Source organism: Schistocerca nitens, chromosome 2, assembly GCF_023898315.1.
Source record: "Schistocerca nitens isolate TAMUIC-IGC-003100 chromosome 2, iqSchNite1.1, whole genome shotgun sequence".
In the NCBI taxonomy this organism is placed as follows: Eukaryota; Metazoa; Arthropoda; class Insecta; order Orthoptera; family Acrididae; genus Schistocerca; species Schistocerca nitens.
Genome location: NC_064615.1, coordinates 1,113,220,276 through 1,113,236,254, shown reverse-complemented (window position 1 = coordinate 1,113,236,254; position 15,979 = coordinate 1,113,220,276). Strand labels below are relative to the sequence as shown.

General features: G+C 40.5%; 1 long non-coding RNA gene across 1 annotated transcript; it reads right to left on the bottom strand.

The window, feature by feature from the left end:
* Positions 1-11,460: 11,460 nt before the first annotated feature.
* On the bottom strand, positions 11,461-12,477 carry LOC126234804 (uncharacterized). The gene is made up of 3 exons (XR_007544778.1): positions 11,920-12,477; positions 11,658-11,795; positions 11,461-11,551 (listed from the first exon to the last, which is right to left on the bottom strand). It is a non-coding gene; the product is annotated as an uncharacterized LOC126234804 (long non-coding RNA).
* Positions 12,478-15,979: the final 3,502 nt, after the last annotated feature.

Below are 15,979 nucleotides of genomic sequence, written 5' to 3'. Positions count from 1 at the left end.
CGGGAAGAAAAACTATTCCGCCTTTCGTACCCGCAAGTACAAAGAATGCCGAGAGCGCCACGGAGAGCCTACGGCGGCACAAGAGCCGACAGCGGCTCCGCCTCGTCAGTATTGTTGCGCCCGCCTGTGCGGCACGCTTGATCTCACTCGCCTGTGTAACGGCATTTCCAGAACGTCCGCTTCACTGAATTCTTTGGGAAAAACTCGCTCCCGAGTAATCTCAAGGAGTCCATTAACACTATCACAGTGGATAACTCAACACTGTCCATCATCACACGCATGTACTAGCCTGAAACTTAAAACAGCGTCTAAGTACATCGGCAACGACTAGTAAAACACATATTCATAAAATCTTACAGCTAGTTACAAAATCATATTTACATTACTTAAGCTACTGTGACTCAGCTGAAAACTTAAACTAGCAGCTTGGATTTTTCAATTGATAAATAATCACTCTCTGTTAAATCATTTAGTACAAGTTAATTACTTCTTTAATGTCCTCTTGGTCAGGCAAATGCATGACAATCTAGCAAATCGTTTAAATGTTACACTCTATATTCACATACTGTACAAATTACCCATTCTGTGGTATTAATCAATTCTAGGTTGGTACAATTTCAAGTCTACAATATTCCGTATACCTAATCGTTTTCCAGAGCTTGGATACTCCAAGCAATAAGCATTTGTGTGAGGTATACCAATGACTTTATATGGTCCATTATAAACAAACTTAAATTTAGAGATTTCATTGTCTATCTCGCTCGATTTCTCATGAGCTTTTACAAGTACTAAGTTTCCGGTTGCAAACTTAGCAAAACGCGCTTTAGCGTCATGACGACCTATGCGAGCATCAGCTTTTAGCTTCATTACTTCTCGCAAACGATCTTTTTTCACACCAATACTAATGTCAATCCGTGGAGGAAATTTGATTACCTCTTCCAATTCACTTTCTACACTTTTGTCAATGCCGAGATTCCTCACGTTACGGCAGTTCAAATTCATACCTACGTCAATACCACCCGGCCAGTTAACAATGTGTATAGGCTGGTATTGCCTATGCACACCGTCTCCTGCCTCGTCAAAACTAACTACTATTGTTTTATCTTGTGACGTACATGTCAAAGTTTTGCTTTCGCAATTAATCACTGCACGGTACTTTAATAGCCAATCTAACCCGATAATTACTTCCGTAGTTAAGTCTGGCACGACGACAAACTCTTGTTCAAATCGTGCCCCACATATCTCGAAGTTGACAAAAATCTGTTTTGTGACCGGTTTACTGGCCTTCCCAGTAGCACCGATAATTTTCACTCCTGTTACTGGCATAACTACGATGCCAGGTCTGTCTTTCAGCAACTTAAATATTTTCCCAGATACAGCACTCAATTCTGCACCGGTGTCAATCAACGCGTTTAGTTGTAGGTCGTGCATATTAACAGACACTACTATGTGTCTACATTTATCCTCGACTGTTTCTTTATTTTCCCACAATAAATCCTCGTCTATATCCAGGTCATTCCAGAAAAAACCATCCGCCATTGATCCTAAATCCGGTTTATCTGGCGGCTTCTTCAGCCTCTGTTCACATACAGTTTTAATTTCAACACGTTTGTCCTAAGGCTTAGTCTGTAGCTTCGCCTCCAATACCGAAACCTTATCCTGTAACTCGTCAACTAGTGAGTGTTGCTTTGCTATCGATTCACTAATTGTCACCTTCGTTGATTCCTCTTTGGTCAGATCGATCTCATCTGCCAATCTACCTGGAGGAATGTGCCCAGTAGTATCTGCAATTACTTCCTCTGGATCTGCGCAACCCACACTGCCATCGTCTGACCGTATAATGTCAGCTCTAACCTCATACACGCTGTAATCCACATGCTTTTCTACCAATCGTGTCCGGCTATCACTAAACTTCTCGTAATCTCTCTCCTCAATACTTTCGCAATGTTTAAACTGGAGTTTTGCGTCGGATGGGTCGGCTACTTCTACCACTACAACTTTCGGTAAAGTCTGCCGGTTAGGGCCAGAACTTTCCGTTACTACTTCAACATCCAACCCCTGCGGGACGAAACACGACGAATCTTGCTCGTGCTCCCCATTAACATCAACTATTTCTGGTAAAGCCTGCCGGTTAGGGCCAGAACTTTCTATCATTTCACAAACACTATCTTCCTGCGGGACGAGACGCGGCAAATCCTGCCCGCGCTCCCCATAAACGCTTCTCCCATACAGACCCCTATAATCTCTTAGTTCGTCGTATAAGCGACCGAACTGCCTTAACCAGACCTCATCCCTCTCTGCATCCCCTCGCTCGATGACGGACGTTTTATCCGACATCTGATCTTCTCTCAACACTTGCGAATCATTCTTAAACTCAATCTCCAGTTCCGCTGTGGGTATTACAGCTGCCACTTTATAATCGATTTCCGGAACACTACTTAAATTGTTCTCACTGACAGTGAATGTACTTCCTACTGCCGTGTATACAGCTGATCTACTACTTGTGGGCGCACTCCTTTCTCCTAACACTGGCACACTCTCCCGCCGTTGATTATTCCACACGGAATTTTCATAACGACGACACCTGGGTTTTCTCCTGTTATTGGGCCGCCAAAATTTCTCCACGCCCGGTCGGCCCCTCACCGGCGCGGCTAATGGTTTCCCTGTCTCGTCCCAGCAGATACGGTCCCCGGATGCTGCTGAGGCGGCTGATCACACCCTCTGGCGTTATAACTATTCTGTGAAGCCCGTATCGCGTTAGTACGATACTGGTTTCCGTCATTCCTGTTATTATTTGCATTGTACCGATTATTATTACGGTCCGAACCATTATTGTTATTGCTGTCATGGTTGCGGTATGCATTATTACCATGGTTATCGTTGTTGTGGTTGCTGTGGTACCCGTTGTTGTTACCACGGCCTCTACCACTGTCGCGATTATTGCGCCAATTGTCCTCGTCCTCCACTCTTTCCAGGAAATCATTTATTGTCCTGTAATTGCTTCCTAAGTAGCGTTTTGTATCATCTGGAAGCTTTTTGTAGAGTTCCCAGACTATTTCGGATTCCGTGCGGCGATCACGCAAATATTCCAACTTGCGGATCCAGCCCTCACAAAACTCCTTCATCGAACCGCGAGAATTTGCATCGAAAGGCCTCGATACGACAAATTCGCGCCAGACACTTTGCTGTTTTTGCTCTGACCAGTATTCAGCCAGAAACAAATTTTTAAATTCGTCAAAAGTCAGGTTCGTAATGTTGAGGTTTAAGCCCCAACGCTTGGCATCACCAGCCAACACATCAATAATCGCATTAATTTTTCTCTCATTAGTCCATGATCTGGGTAAAACTCTTTCACAATTCTTAATGAAATCCGTCGCGTGTATACCGCCTTTTTTCAAGGGGTCGAACCGCTCCTCTTTCGTCAATTCCGAACTATGTGCATAGATTGGCACATAGCTTTGTTTTTCGTCAGTTTTCTTTTCTAATTCCGACACTCTCGTAATTACTTGGCAAGTGGTTGTCGCAAACGTTTCTACTTCCCTTTTTTTCTCTTCGCAGGTGTTAGCCTGCTTCGTCACTTTGGTATCTACTTCGGATACTAAAGCCTTTAAAGTTTCCACCTTCTTTTGATCCTCTTTTTTCACTAATTGAATTTGTTCCGTCACCTTATTCTCGATGATCGGAGCAACTGATTCCCCTACACTTTTCTCGATTCTGCTAATTTCGGAATAAAAACGAGTATTTATGCTCGCAATTTCCGCCTGAACGCCTATCATTTCCTGTTTAAGATTACCAATTTCGGTATTAATCACAACTATATCTTCTTTGATTTTATCAACTTTTGTGTTAACAACTCCAACATTGTTGTTAACAACATTAATAGCTTTGTTGTGACTGTCTAGCTTTCGTTCAATTTTTTCAGACTGAGCTTCTTGCTTGGCCGATTGACTCTTGATTTAGTTAATCAAAACATTCAATAAATCAGTTAAATTCCCGGAAACTACCGGTTTTACTTCCGTAGCGGCTTCCTCTTTAATTGTCCCCCCGATTCGTCATCAAGGGATTCACATTTGATTTTCACTTCTGACTCCGAAACATTTTCTAAAGTGTGGAATTCCATTTCTGCTCTTTGTTGCGTTTCGGCGGTCGCGTCTTTCATGCTAGCCGCCTGACCCTGAACAATGGGTACCGCGGTCCGCGTTTCCCACTGTTCGACCAATTGTTCCTTATCCAAGCCTACCAAATTTTGGTAATTGTTGCCTTCACTCATTTTAATAATTTTCAATATAAATGCCAAATCTCAAATCTAATTAGGATTCCTCACACTAATATTGTCGCTGACGTATCGACCGTTTGGAAACCAGTACTTTGTTACGAGATTTGCACAATACAAAATTCGTGTCCAGAACAACCTCAAATCTGAAGATTGTCCTGTCACCAGGTCGCCACGTGTAACCTCCCCCTCACTTATCGACCTTAAAGACAGTGAAAAATGAAACCGCGTGTACCTAATGGAAATTTGGAAAAAAGCAATCGTCACCGAAGTTAACCTGTCGGTAAAGAGGGAGGAAAGGGTTACATCTAAGTGAAAGGAAAAATGCTAATGAAACTGGTGGAAATTAATTTTGAAATAGGGGTAAAGTTAATAAAGAAAGTAAATGTGCAGCCGTTACATTAACAATCAACTAGCGGTAATTAGATATTTGAGATTTGGGGGAAATTACGGTCGCCAGTTCTAAGGACAATTACTATAGTAACTGAAAAGAAAAGGTTATTACACATATAATTAGCACTAGAAGCGTGGCAACTGAAGGTTGACATGTGCAGTGTGAAAACTGAAAGTTTGTCAGAAGTAATAAATTTCACTACACTCTGACTTAATTTAGCAAAAGAATTAATAAAACCGGAAAATCGAAAGTTAATTTAGTGACTGAAGTTAATAGTGAGCTTTCTTTCTGAAGCACATCGAAATCCAGTAAACTGCGGTTAGTCTTGGACTACCTCAACAATCATTTCAAAAGCAACTTGACTCTACGCAATTTAGAAACAAGAGATTTAACTTTGAACTTGAATTAAATGATTCTCAACAATTAACAATAGTAAAATTTAGTACGTACCAAGCTGAGCTGCAGTCACAGGAAAGCTAAAATATGCTAACAAAACTCGCACTCTTAATTTGTGCTCGTGTAATCTAAATATTGTAGCCAGCTATGAATACTTTAACTGAACTTTGAAATTAAAGCAGTGAAATCTAATTATATTATTTTAATGCTGGCGTTTGAATTTCAACGACAGTCTGGTTCATTTCGGAAAAGGAAGGGACCCTGCTTGGCAATGCAATTGGGACAATGAGCAACAAAGGTTCATGCTAAGTTGCTGTAATTTTGCGAGGCAAATGGAACAATTTGAAAAGCTGAGGTCTGCCATACAGTTCTGAAACTTTACGTGCTTTTAGTCTTCCTTGTTGGTTCATTGAAGGTTTGAAGCCGTCGATCGAGGAGGTGGCGACAGTCACTCATTGTCGGCCGTCGCTGTTGCAGAAGCTGGATGCTGGCGCGCCTTCTTCTCGACACGGTCACCAGGCGAAACGGGCTCTTGATGTGCGCCAGCTAATGCTTCCCGTCCGCGACACCATGTCAGAAACTATCATCGCAAGTCGAGCGCAATTACATGCTGCTAAACCCCGAAAGCGCGGCAACTCGCGGGAGCGTCACACAACACACCTGCTCCACTCGCTACTCCAGCCAGACTCCCCTTCTGCCCGCGCTCCACGCGGCAGACTTCACACACAGGCGTCTAAAGCTAGCGAAATGAGGGATGCTCAACTACCGATAGATGGCTCTAGCGCGTGCCGGCCAAAGTTCATATCGTTGAGTGTCCGCCAGAGATCACTGGTGTCCGCCATATCTGAATTTGGCAAGAAACAAAGTGTCAAAACACGGATGAAAATGTTTTTCGTTCTGCGCCCTCATAAGTCTTTTATATTGGATGTTCTAGATATCTACACATCAACATAATGAAGTGTCTCTAATCTAGCGAGAAAAAACAGTGACAGTTCTGCTATGAAATTCCTAAATTCGAGTGTGTTTTGGAAGTTTGACAAGCTGCCCTATAAATCATTTACTATTAATTTTATGAGTGCTTTACTTATTTGCCCGTTTTAAAACACTATTTAAGATTCAATGGAGGTCAACAAATTACCTTACTTGCCAAAGCTATTAACTACAGGTATAATTCGAAAAATCTAGTGTGCAAAACAGTGAAGACGTCTCTTCAAATAAAAAGTTGACATCGTTTGCGTTTGCTTAGGGGTATTTTTACTGACAACAGAAATTACAACTGAACTGTCAAAGTATTACTTACGTATAAACGTAAAAATTTATTATTTTCTTTATCTGAAGTGATGCATTACCGATCTACATATATGCTGACACTGTAATTGCAACATGCACTTACGAATTTGGCTCTCTCTTTGATCAGAAATTTAAATGCCATGATTTTATTAACTGCTGTACGTGATTGGTGTATTTTAACTACTTGATAAAGTAGAAGCACCAGTTTTTGACAGTGCTTCAGTCTTTGATACGAGACAAGAAATACATTTAAATGAGACAAACACAAAGGCCAACGTTAAGGCGTCACTTAAATGCATGAATTGTATCATTTGGAAGTTAAGTCTAGTACTAATATTATATTGGACTGATCCATGATGATGTAGGAAGTGAAGGAACTTGCTGAAAATAACATCGATCACAGCTGTTAATTTTATGGTTGGGGTGTCTTAAAACCAATTTTCCAGTCTGACACCCAAACAATGACTGGTACCATGGTTTTATTTTAAAATGGAATTCAAAACATGTGAGTGAGCAAAATTAATTACACTATGAATTATAACCATGGAATTTTATTTCTGTGAATCTTGGTTCCAGTCTTTGAGATGGTGTCTGTCACTGGAATGACTGGTTGTCGGTATAGGGCCCAAGCAAACACCAAACCTGAAAGCGAAAGCTGCAGAAGCTGGCCAGACAGGCACCCCAATGGCTGCTACAATCTGTGTGAGACAAGGGTGTCATTATATTGCAAATTTAGTGTAAAAAGTTCCATATTGTCTGAATTTGTTCTATACTGACAGGACATTCTAGTCCAGCCGAGTTTCTTATCTGCAAAAGTACACTAGCCAATACCAGTGGCACAAAGGTAGTGCCAAATTACAAACTATCCGGTAACAACAGAAGTATTGCTGGACAATGTACAGTAAATAATATGTAATAACCTGAGAAATTCATTATTGGTTTGAAGAAATAGAACAGTATCTGGAAAGAGAGTAACATTCTCTACATTCTCTCTCTCTCTCTCTCTCTCTCTCTCTCTCTCTCCCCTCTCCCTCCTCCATGTTTTGAGTATTCCTGTAATAAATAGCTAATAGCATACCAAGAACATAAGGGTGTCACAGTGGAGATTTGTTTTCTGGTACAGACGTCTGATACAACTATTCCACAGCAAAACTTATTTTCAATAGGTGTGGTACCAGTGCACTCCCATAGGATAACAGAATATTATATCCTCCAGGAATCACATTGGGTACACCACTTACAGCATTAACTGTACAGCAACTACAATGTTCTGTGAGCAAGTAATACCAGTCAGTATCTTTAATTTTAACATAACTCTTTACTCCCATAATTACATGCTTCTATGTGTGCTTTTACTACAGGTTATTGGTAAAGCAAATACTAATTGAATAGATCTTCACACTTTTAATACTTACCAGAAATTCTGAAAAAAGTAAATTGTTTTATTACTGTATAATTAAGAGGTGTTGACTGGTTTCTTTGAACATTTAATAGAAGCCTTCTTTTTACCTGCTATTGATAGAGAGCCATTCCAAGTTCTCTACAGAACAATCTCTCCCATTTTTCATGAGGTTTGTTATCCTGTACACTAATATTGCTTCTTCTAAATGGTAAATAATGCATTCAGACATTGTCGGTATTAAAGGTAATTCATGAAATAAATTATATTTAAACCAGAAAATTAAAGATTCCACATGGCACATGAAAAGTACTTTGCTACACACATGTATGTACAGATTCCAAATTGTCTGGTAATTTGAGTTACAAACTTTTTTAAATAGAAATATGAAGAGCACAATACTTTGGGCCTGCAACAACTCAAACGTAAAATACTTTAGTTCCCTATGGGTAACTTTGTTCTACACGTGACTCGTGCAACTGCTTTCACTCTTAATGGAAAACTAAATGGTTTATGTTAACGTTAACTAGCAAAAAGTGTAACCATTGTTACATAATTTCTGTGAAGTAAGATTCCTTAATGTTAATTCCTTCCTTTGTCGTCATAATTTCAGTTCCACGTGGGACATATGAACTAACAAAATGAAATGCTTTTATTACTATGACCAAACAAAATATTTTTAACATTTAGTACACAGTTCAAATCAGCAAAAAGTGCAACCATATAATTAAGGTAAATGATGAAAATTAGGCATGTAACAAGTACTGAAATTTCCTAGATTGCCAAGTGCAACTGCAATCACTGTATTCTGTACTTTGTAGTGCTAGAAAGATAATTCTATTTGCATTATCTCCCCCCCCCTCCAACACAGGAAAATATAATAGAAAGACCTCCTAGCAAAATAAAGACAAAATTCAGAGAATTAGGTTTCACCTGACTCAGGCTCCCTTATTCTAGAATGGTTCTAAAGTAAAAAGAATGCTTATGATCAATTGGAACATTGTGTTCATTCTAGGAAGTATTAAAACAAGAATTGACAGAGTAACAATTTTATTGCTCTTACGTTGCAGAGTATCCACAAACATTACTGTTTGAAACATAGGGCCACTGCATACTCCATTAGATCAAATTCAAGTTAACATGGTTATTGAGGGAAATATTTTCTCACACTGAAAGCCATCTGTCAAATAAGTCTCAGAACTTTTTTTTCCATTAATTTCACACAAATCACCTGTTTTTAATGCAAGTGCATATTTTGTAACACCAAACATCTTAAAATAAGCTTATATAATAAACAATTACAATTTTGTTACAATATCTACACAGGACGTAAAGAGTTAATTTTACTTCAATGTGATTCGTCCTTTGAAGTTCATCATTACACAACAACAAATCTATGGACAAAGTTTTAAAAAAGCTGTCAAAATGTCACACCCGTCTGCATGGAATGTTCCATTACATAATCTTTTCCAATTTGCGCACTATACATGATTAAACAATATGAGTTTATTTAACTTCTGCCTTATACTTGATTTGTTGTTTAAAATTTTCTCAGCAGACATTTTTTCCCATATGTTTTTAAGCGTATGCAGGAGTACAGGGATGCAATCTTACAAACAAGTTGAGTCTGATGTAAGTCCTCAGTCCCAATTTCATAACGGTAATCATGACCAAGAGCAGGAAATGGGTAATCTACAAAATTATTTTTAACAGAATGCAAAATCTTGGCCTATATATATTTCCGTCGCATATCCCCAGCAATCACAAACATCTGAAACAGTTTATCTGAGTATTCTACAACAGAGTATACACAGCCATTTGTTTTAACCAGTTCTCCCCGGTTAACAAAATTTACAAATGCATTTTTACTGGCCATATTGGGAAAAGCATAGAGAGCATCACATTCTAATGCAGATTTAACTACTGGTGGCTTCAGTATGTGAAGACAGTCTTTGCATGTGATCTGCCTTGACAAGCGCAATGACACATATCCTGCAATATAATAGACTATGTTTTGCTTGTAAAATGAGAACTTAATCTTATCATCAAGAAGTGCACACCACTTCTCTATTTCATCTTCTGCAACACTTTCATCACTTTCTACTACATGCTTTCTTGCATGAAAATCATAAACAGGTGGCACACAACACACATTAAAATTTGATCAATTCTCATTCATTACAGTGACACTGTTACCCAAGAGAAACTTTCTCATGGCACATTTGAACTGGTATGCATTTGGATTGTTGTTCCAACCACCTCTGGGCCGAAAGCAGGAAAAAAAAAGCCCTATGTGATCTTGTGACAGTTTATATGTCAGCAAATACTTCAGAGGAGATTCGACACGAAGCATACTTGACAGAGCTATGTGCCCGACTGATTGCATATCGAAAATTATCCCAAAAGCAAAAGTACTTCTTGCATGGAGCAGCAACGGAACACCAATAATTTTTAAGCTTTTGATATAATTTTTAGTGTCTGAAAATACCAAGCCAATAAGATTAGTTGTCAAGTCTCAGGGGGCTCTTATACCCTTTACCTAATGGATTTCTGGAGTTCAGAATGTCAAAAATCCTATCAATATAATACAAAAATTCTACTGTTGCTTCACTTCCTTTAAAATTTGGTTCACCAATCCTCCTCAAAAACTCTATACTATCTGCCACACTAGAATTCAAAGTCTGTGTAGCTAATGAAACATTAATTTTTCTATTTACATAACTTATATGTTGCTCTGATAGTTTGTTGGCAAATGTCATACCTTCTTCTTGTTGTACCTTCTTCAATTGCTCAATGAAATGCCATCTAATAATGCCAGTTGGAGACTCGATAGATACTTCTGCTACAGCATTTATGGCTAACTTAATCATATGACACATCTCAAAGATACAATAAACATTGTATTTTTCCTCAGGATGAGGAAAGTGGCTTTTAAAATCACCCTTGGAAAAATTTAAAGTACAGCCAAGTGCTTATATTTACCTTGCAGCCATCACATGTAACACACCAAACCCTAATGCCAGAACTATGCAGCCTCTCAAAGCAGATTTTATCAGTGTGGCCTGATTATTTGCCTGTACACCGTTGATAAAGAAATATGCAATCGGGCATTTAAATTTGCCTTTAATAGAGCCAAGCATGAAAGTCAGAGCCTTAGATGCCTCTATTACTTCTTTTGACTGAGAAACTTCCCCACCAGAGTCTAAAAAAAAACTGTGTATTGCTTAGTTCCTCGGTCCCAAACTACTTGCTTCCTAATTGCCATACTGTCTACAATTAGACATGAATCGCTGAACTGGTCCCTTACAATTGGGTTCAAATCAATGTACTTAAAAAAATCTTTTAAGAAGCCAGGTTCATAGTCTACACTTGCCATCCATTTGGAAATCAATGATTTATGGGGCAGAGGCATTAATTTTTGCAGGTAATCACATGCTGCTGGTGAATAAAAGTACACAGTCATCACAAACATTTTCACATTTGTTGTGTATCTATTACCCTTTGACGAGAGAGAGTTGTTCACTAAATTGCACACTAATTCCACTTGTGTTCCTTTCTGATGATTGAGGAAATTATGTAACTTCTTAGGAAGATGCCCATTCTCCTTCAATGAACTTATGATGTCATCCATGGAACATACTTTCTTCTCTCTTCTTCGAAGTTTTTCACAGACGCACTACAGTTTACGTTTTAATTCGTGCACGATGTCTGAGAAAAAATTGCAAGTTTCGGTCGCCTTGTCTTCCATTTCTACTTTCGACTGTATACCACAATCAATTACTGAAGAACCAACTGCACTCTGAAACAAAGAAATAATTTCGTTATATATGATTGAAATATCTCAAGGCTTGATGAAAAAATATTATAGGAAAACTTTGGGCGTGTGAAATCATCCTTATACTAACGTTTTTGACACAATTCGCAGCTTCTGCATTGGATAATTGGGACATGCTTTCCACGGAAGAATTCTCATTGACAACATTCTCCACGCAATCAGTAGGTTCTGCAGCTGGCAAATCGAGCACAGATTCTATGACAGAACGCTAAAAACAAAAATATGGACCTGTATTACAACATTGCTTAGACCTATGTAGCTCATTTGTGTTCGTACGAAATAAATTCACAAAAGTAAAAAGCACACACATAGCAAGGAAATTAATTAGCTACCTCAAATGGAGAAGCATTCGTTGTCACTCAAAATCCTAACAACATGTCATCGTCGCTGTTTATTTGGTGGTATCAAATGAGCCGGAAAGTCAAAAACTGATGGCACTGCTTCGGGTTTGAGACGTTTCTTCCACGTTCTAGGGCTCACTACGTAATCATCTTGTCGCAAATGGTTTCCGCAAAGAGAACTGCAAGACGTAGGATTAAAACCTTTCCGCTTCACGGAAGTAATACACTTCTTTAGCAGCTCTGGGTGCTTTAGGAGAAACCTGTTCAAAAACATCGCATTAGCAAACGCACTAAGTCTGTATTTTTATCGTATTGTATCGGTAGTCCTATTACCTGTGAAATGGTAAGTCACTTTCCTTACTCCATCGCTTCGTACAATTGAAAGCGGAACAAGAAATCACCATTTCGATAATACTTAATTCCTTATACACCGTACAGACCGAGAGAAACTTCTTGCCAAATTCGAATATGGCGGTCAATACAGACGACAGTAATCAGCTGGTAGAGCCATCTATCGGTAAGTCCGGTAGTTGAGCATCCCTCATTTCGCTAGCTTTAGACGCCTGTACTTCACACTACCAAAGATCCTACACACTTTGATTCTTCACACGACCTATCGATGTAATCGTTCGATAGCAGTTTTCCCTAGGCAAGACCCAGCGTAAAAATACAAATAATATTTACGAAACAAATACATCGACATATATATATATATATATATATATATATATATATATATATATATATATATATATAGTAAAACAATTACAATATATAAAGGCACAGAAATGTCATATATTCAGGTAACAAAACAAGGAAAAAATATTATAGTACAATAGATGGAAATAGGAAGATATGCATTTCTGGCGTTACAAATGGAGTTAATAAATTCAAAAATGTTGTGCATTAACTGATTGGGACGCTCTGGGCATCATTGGGGTTTAGCCACTTAAACTGCATTTCAGCATCTTTACTACTGATTACGACGACACTCGCTTTCGCAGCAGTTGGACTGCTGAGTGAGACTAGCAGGTTTGCTGGCGGTGCTTCCTGACCAGTGCCGCGCCGTGTGGAGAGCGCGGAGGGGTGGAGGTGGGGGAGAGTGTTGCCACGTCCCCCACCGGCCGCAAGAACCCTCAGCCCGCCTCGTCACCGACCCGGCCTTGCCTCCCGGTAAATATTTGGCCACACGGCTGTTCGTCCGCTGGCTGCAACCCTCGCTCGCCACGTCTGTCTTGTTTGCTGGATTTCTTGCTAGTACCAGTCCACGGAATGGTGTGCTACAATTGAGACAACACAAACACAGCCGAGTGAACGTCCTGTTACGGCAACCCTGTATCATGTTCTGTGTTACAGGATTACAGGTAGAAAACCAAAGAAGGCAGCACTAGGCACAGTACACCGTTCAACGTGGAGAAGGAATATGAAGGTCATCCCCAGGTGTCAAATAGCCTGACAATCCTGACTTCGTCTACTCGTACAATTAAACAGTCGGCAGTGGGCACTTATGATACCGCCAGCATGCCCTGACCCTTCCCTGATCTATTCACGAACGGTGCATCTGATGGAAGACAGTGGAGATACCTCACTACGAGCTGTAATTCCTCTGGTATTCCTGTCATGGTCATTTCGGGTGACATGTGTGGCAGCAAATAGTGTGTCGTCCGCCTACGCTCGGAATGTACGCTATCCGCACCTGAACTGTACATCACTCTGAGATACACGACGCCACTCTTGTGGTGCCTATCACTGGAGTTATTGATTATCTCCGCAACACTGTCGTGATCACTAAACGATCATATGACGATACGTATAGCCTTTCATAGGGTCTTCCTACTTCTTCGAAGAGTCCTAGGGTGACTAGCTATAGTAAGATACGGCACAAGGAGTGTTTTGTAAGACAACTCTTCTGTGCATTAATCACGTTTCCTTAAGACACTTGCATTCAATCTCAGCCAGCCGTTACCTTCCCTACATCACATTCTATGTCACCATTCCACTTGAGGTTGCACTGGCCGGTTCCTCCTGGCTGCGGATGTCTATTTACAACACATCGATGACCATAATTTAAACATCCGTGTTTACATTTCGTTACTCAAGTATTTACAACACTGTAATATCGAAGTTAAAGGCAAAATACCGCCCTTAGGTTTTGGCGAATATCCCAGGCCACTTTTTACTAGTGCCAATAAATTCTTCGTCATTTAAAACAGTCTTTCTCTGAAAATAGCTCCTAATGACATTGTTACAGTAATTAAATGAACATAAATTGAATCTAGAAGGAAAAATCATAAATAGTTTTTTTTCAACAAGGTTAATTTTCTAAAAAAAAAAGGAAGACTTTCGAGATGAGAAACTGTTTGAGTTGATTAATGCTGTTGCAAGGTGGCGTTCCATCTGGGCCATGCACTGCAGGTGCGAGGCACACATTATCCGACAGTTTGCATTTTTATTCCTGATGGCAACCAGCAAAATGCTTAGATCAAGTTAAGGGTTCCGCATGCATAATTATAAATATCACAGGTCTATTAAAAGCACAGTGAGTACAAGCTGTACTGCAATAAGAATCAGGTATTATGAAGAACTTTTCCAGAGCAGAGTTCTCTGCCGGAAACTAACGGAAGTGGGCTCATTGCTGAGCAGTCAGTGGGAGATTCTGTAAAACCCACAGAGAGAGCCGCCCATGGCGACATCCTGTGCGGAAGCGACCCTTTGATCTTGCCCTGGACTGGACGCCCCCACCAGACAATGAATGCACCGTCGCCAAGCGGCAGAGAGACCTTCACGAATTCCGAGCGTGGCTTAGCACACTGGACTCGCATTCGGGAGGACGACGGTTCAATCCCGTCTCCAGCCATCCTGATTTAGGTTTTCCGTGATTTCCCTAAATCGTTTCAGGCAAATGCCGGGATGGTTCCTTTGAAAGGGCACGACCGATTTCCTTCCCAGTCCTTCCCTAAACCGAGCTTGCGCTCCGTCTCTAATGACCTCGTTGTCGATGGGACGTTAAACACTAACCACCACCACCACCACCATCCGAGCGTGGCGCCGGTGTGGCGCATGGGCCAGTGAACTCAAGAAAACAGGCGCCTCCCAAAAGCGACGCTGATTAGACTACCTCTCTGGGCGTTCAGACAGCGAGTGGAAGTGACGCTAATTGGGTAGTTCGTAAGATAATTGGTACTGTTGGGTTTGGAGTGCCAAGTGAATCTCATAGCACAGAAATTAGAGTCGCGTTTTGGCTTCGAAAACAAGCAGTCGCCTTTGCTTCAGTCTGTGCAATGGACTGACAGCAAAGTTTTGTATTTTTTCTGGTAGCCGCCCGGAATGGCCGAGCGGTTCTAGGCGCTACAGTCTGGAACCGCGAAACCGTTACGGTCGCAGGTTCGAATCCTGCCTCGGGCATGGATGTGTGTGATGTCCTTAGGTTAGTTAGGTTTAAGTAGTTCTAAGTTCTAGGGGACTGATGACCACAGATGTTAAGTCCCATTGTGCTCAGAACCATTTGAACCCTGTCTCGGTCTGCGATAGACTTCGAGGAAACCATCGAAAATGACCTTGAAGAGGACGACTTTAGCCTCTACTACATGAAGACCGTGGCATACGAGGAAGAGGTAATAGCGAATATGAAAGACATCCACTGTCAACAGGACTGCCATCCTAAAATGCTTACCATCAAGCAAAAGTACAAAGGCAAACGTGCGCCAGTGCTACCTACTGAAAAAAAAATTCTCCACAGCACGTGCATTGATGACGCGGTCATGCGTTTAAGTTTATTGGGGATAATTGGATACAAGGGTGTCTTTAGGCTCGTCGTGATATGGTTGGATCATGAAGTCATTTAGCAAGCCCGCCTCAACTACGGCACTTTGGCACAAGGATGTTCTTTCTGAAGCTGAGAACCCTTGTTCATTTCAGTGACATGGAGAGGCGGGTTAGACATGTACTTTCAGTATGCAAATCATACCAGATATCCAAACATATCACGACGATATACTAAGATGGTATCTCTTCCTTCGGACATGACCGAAAGAACAGATATCATCGGTGA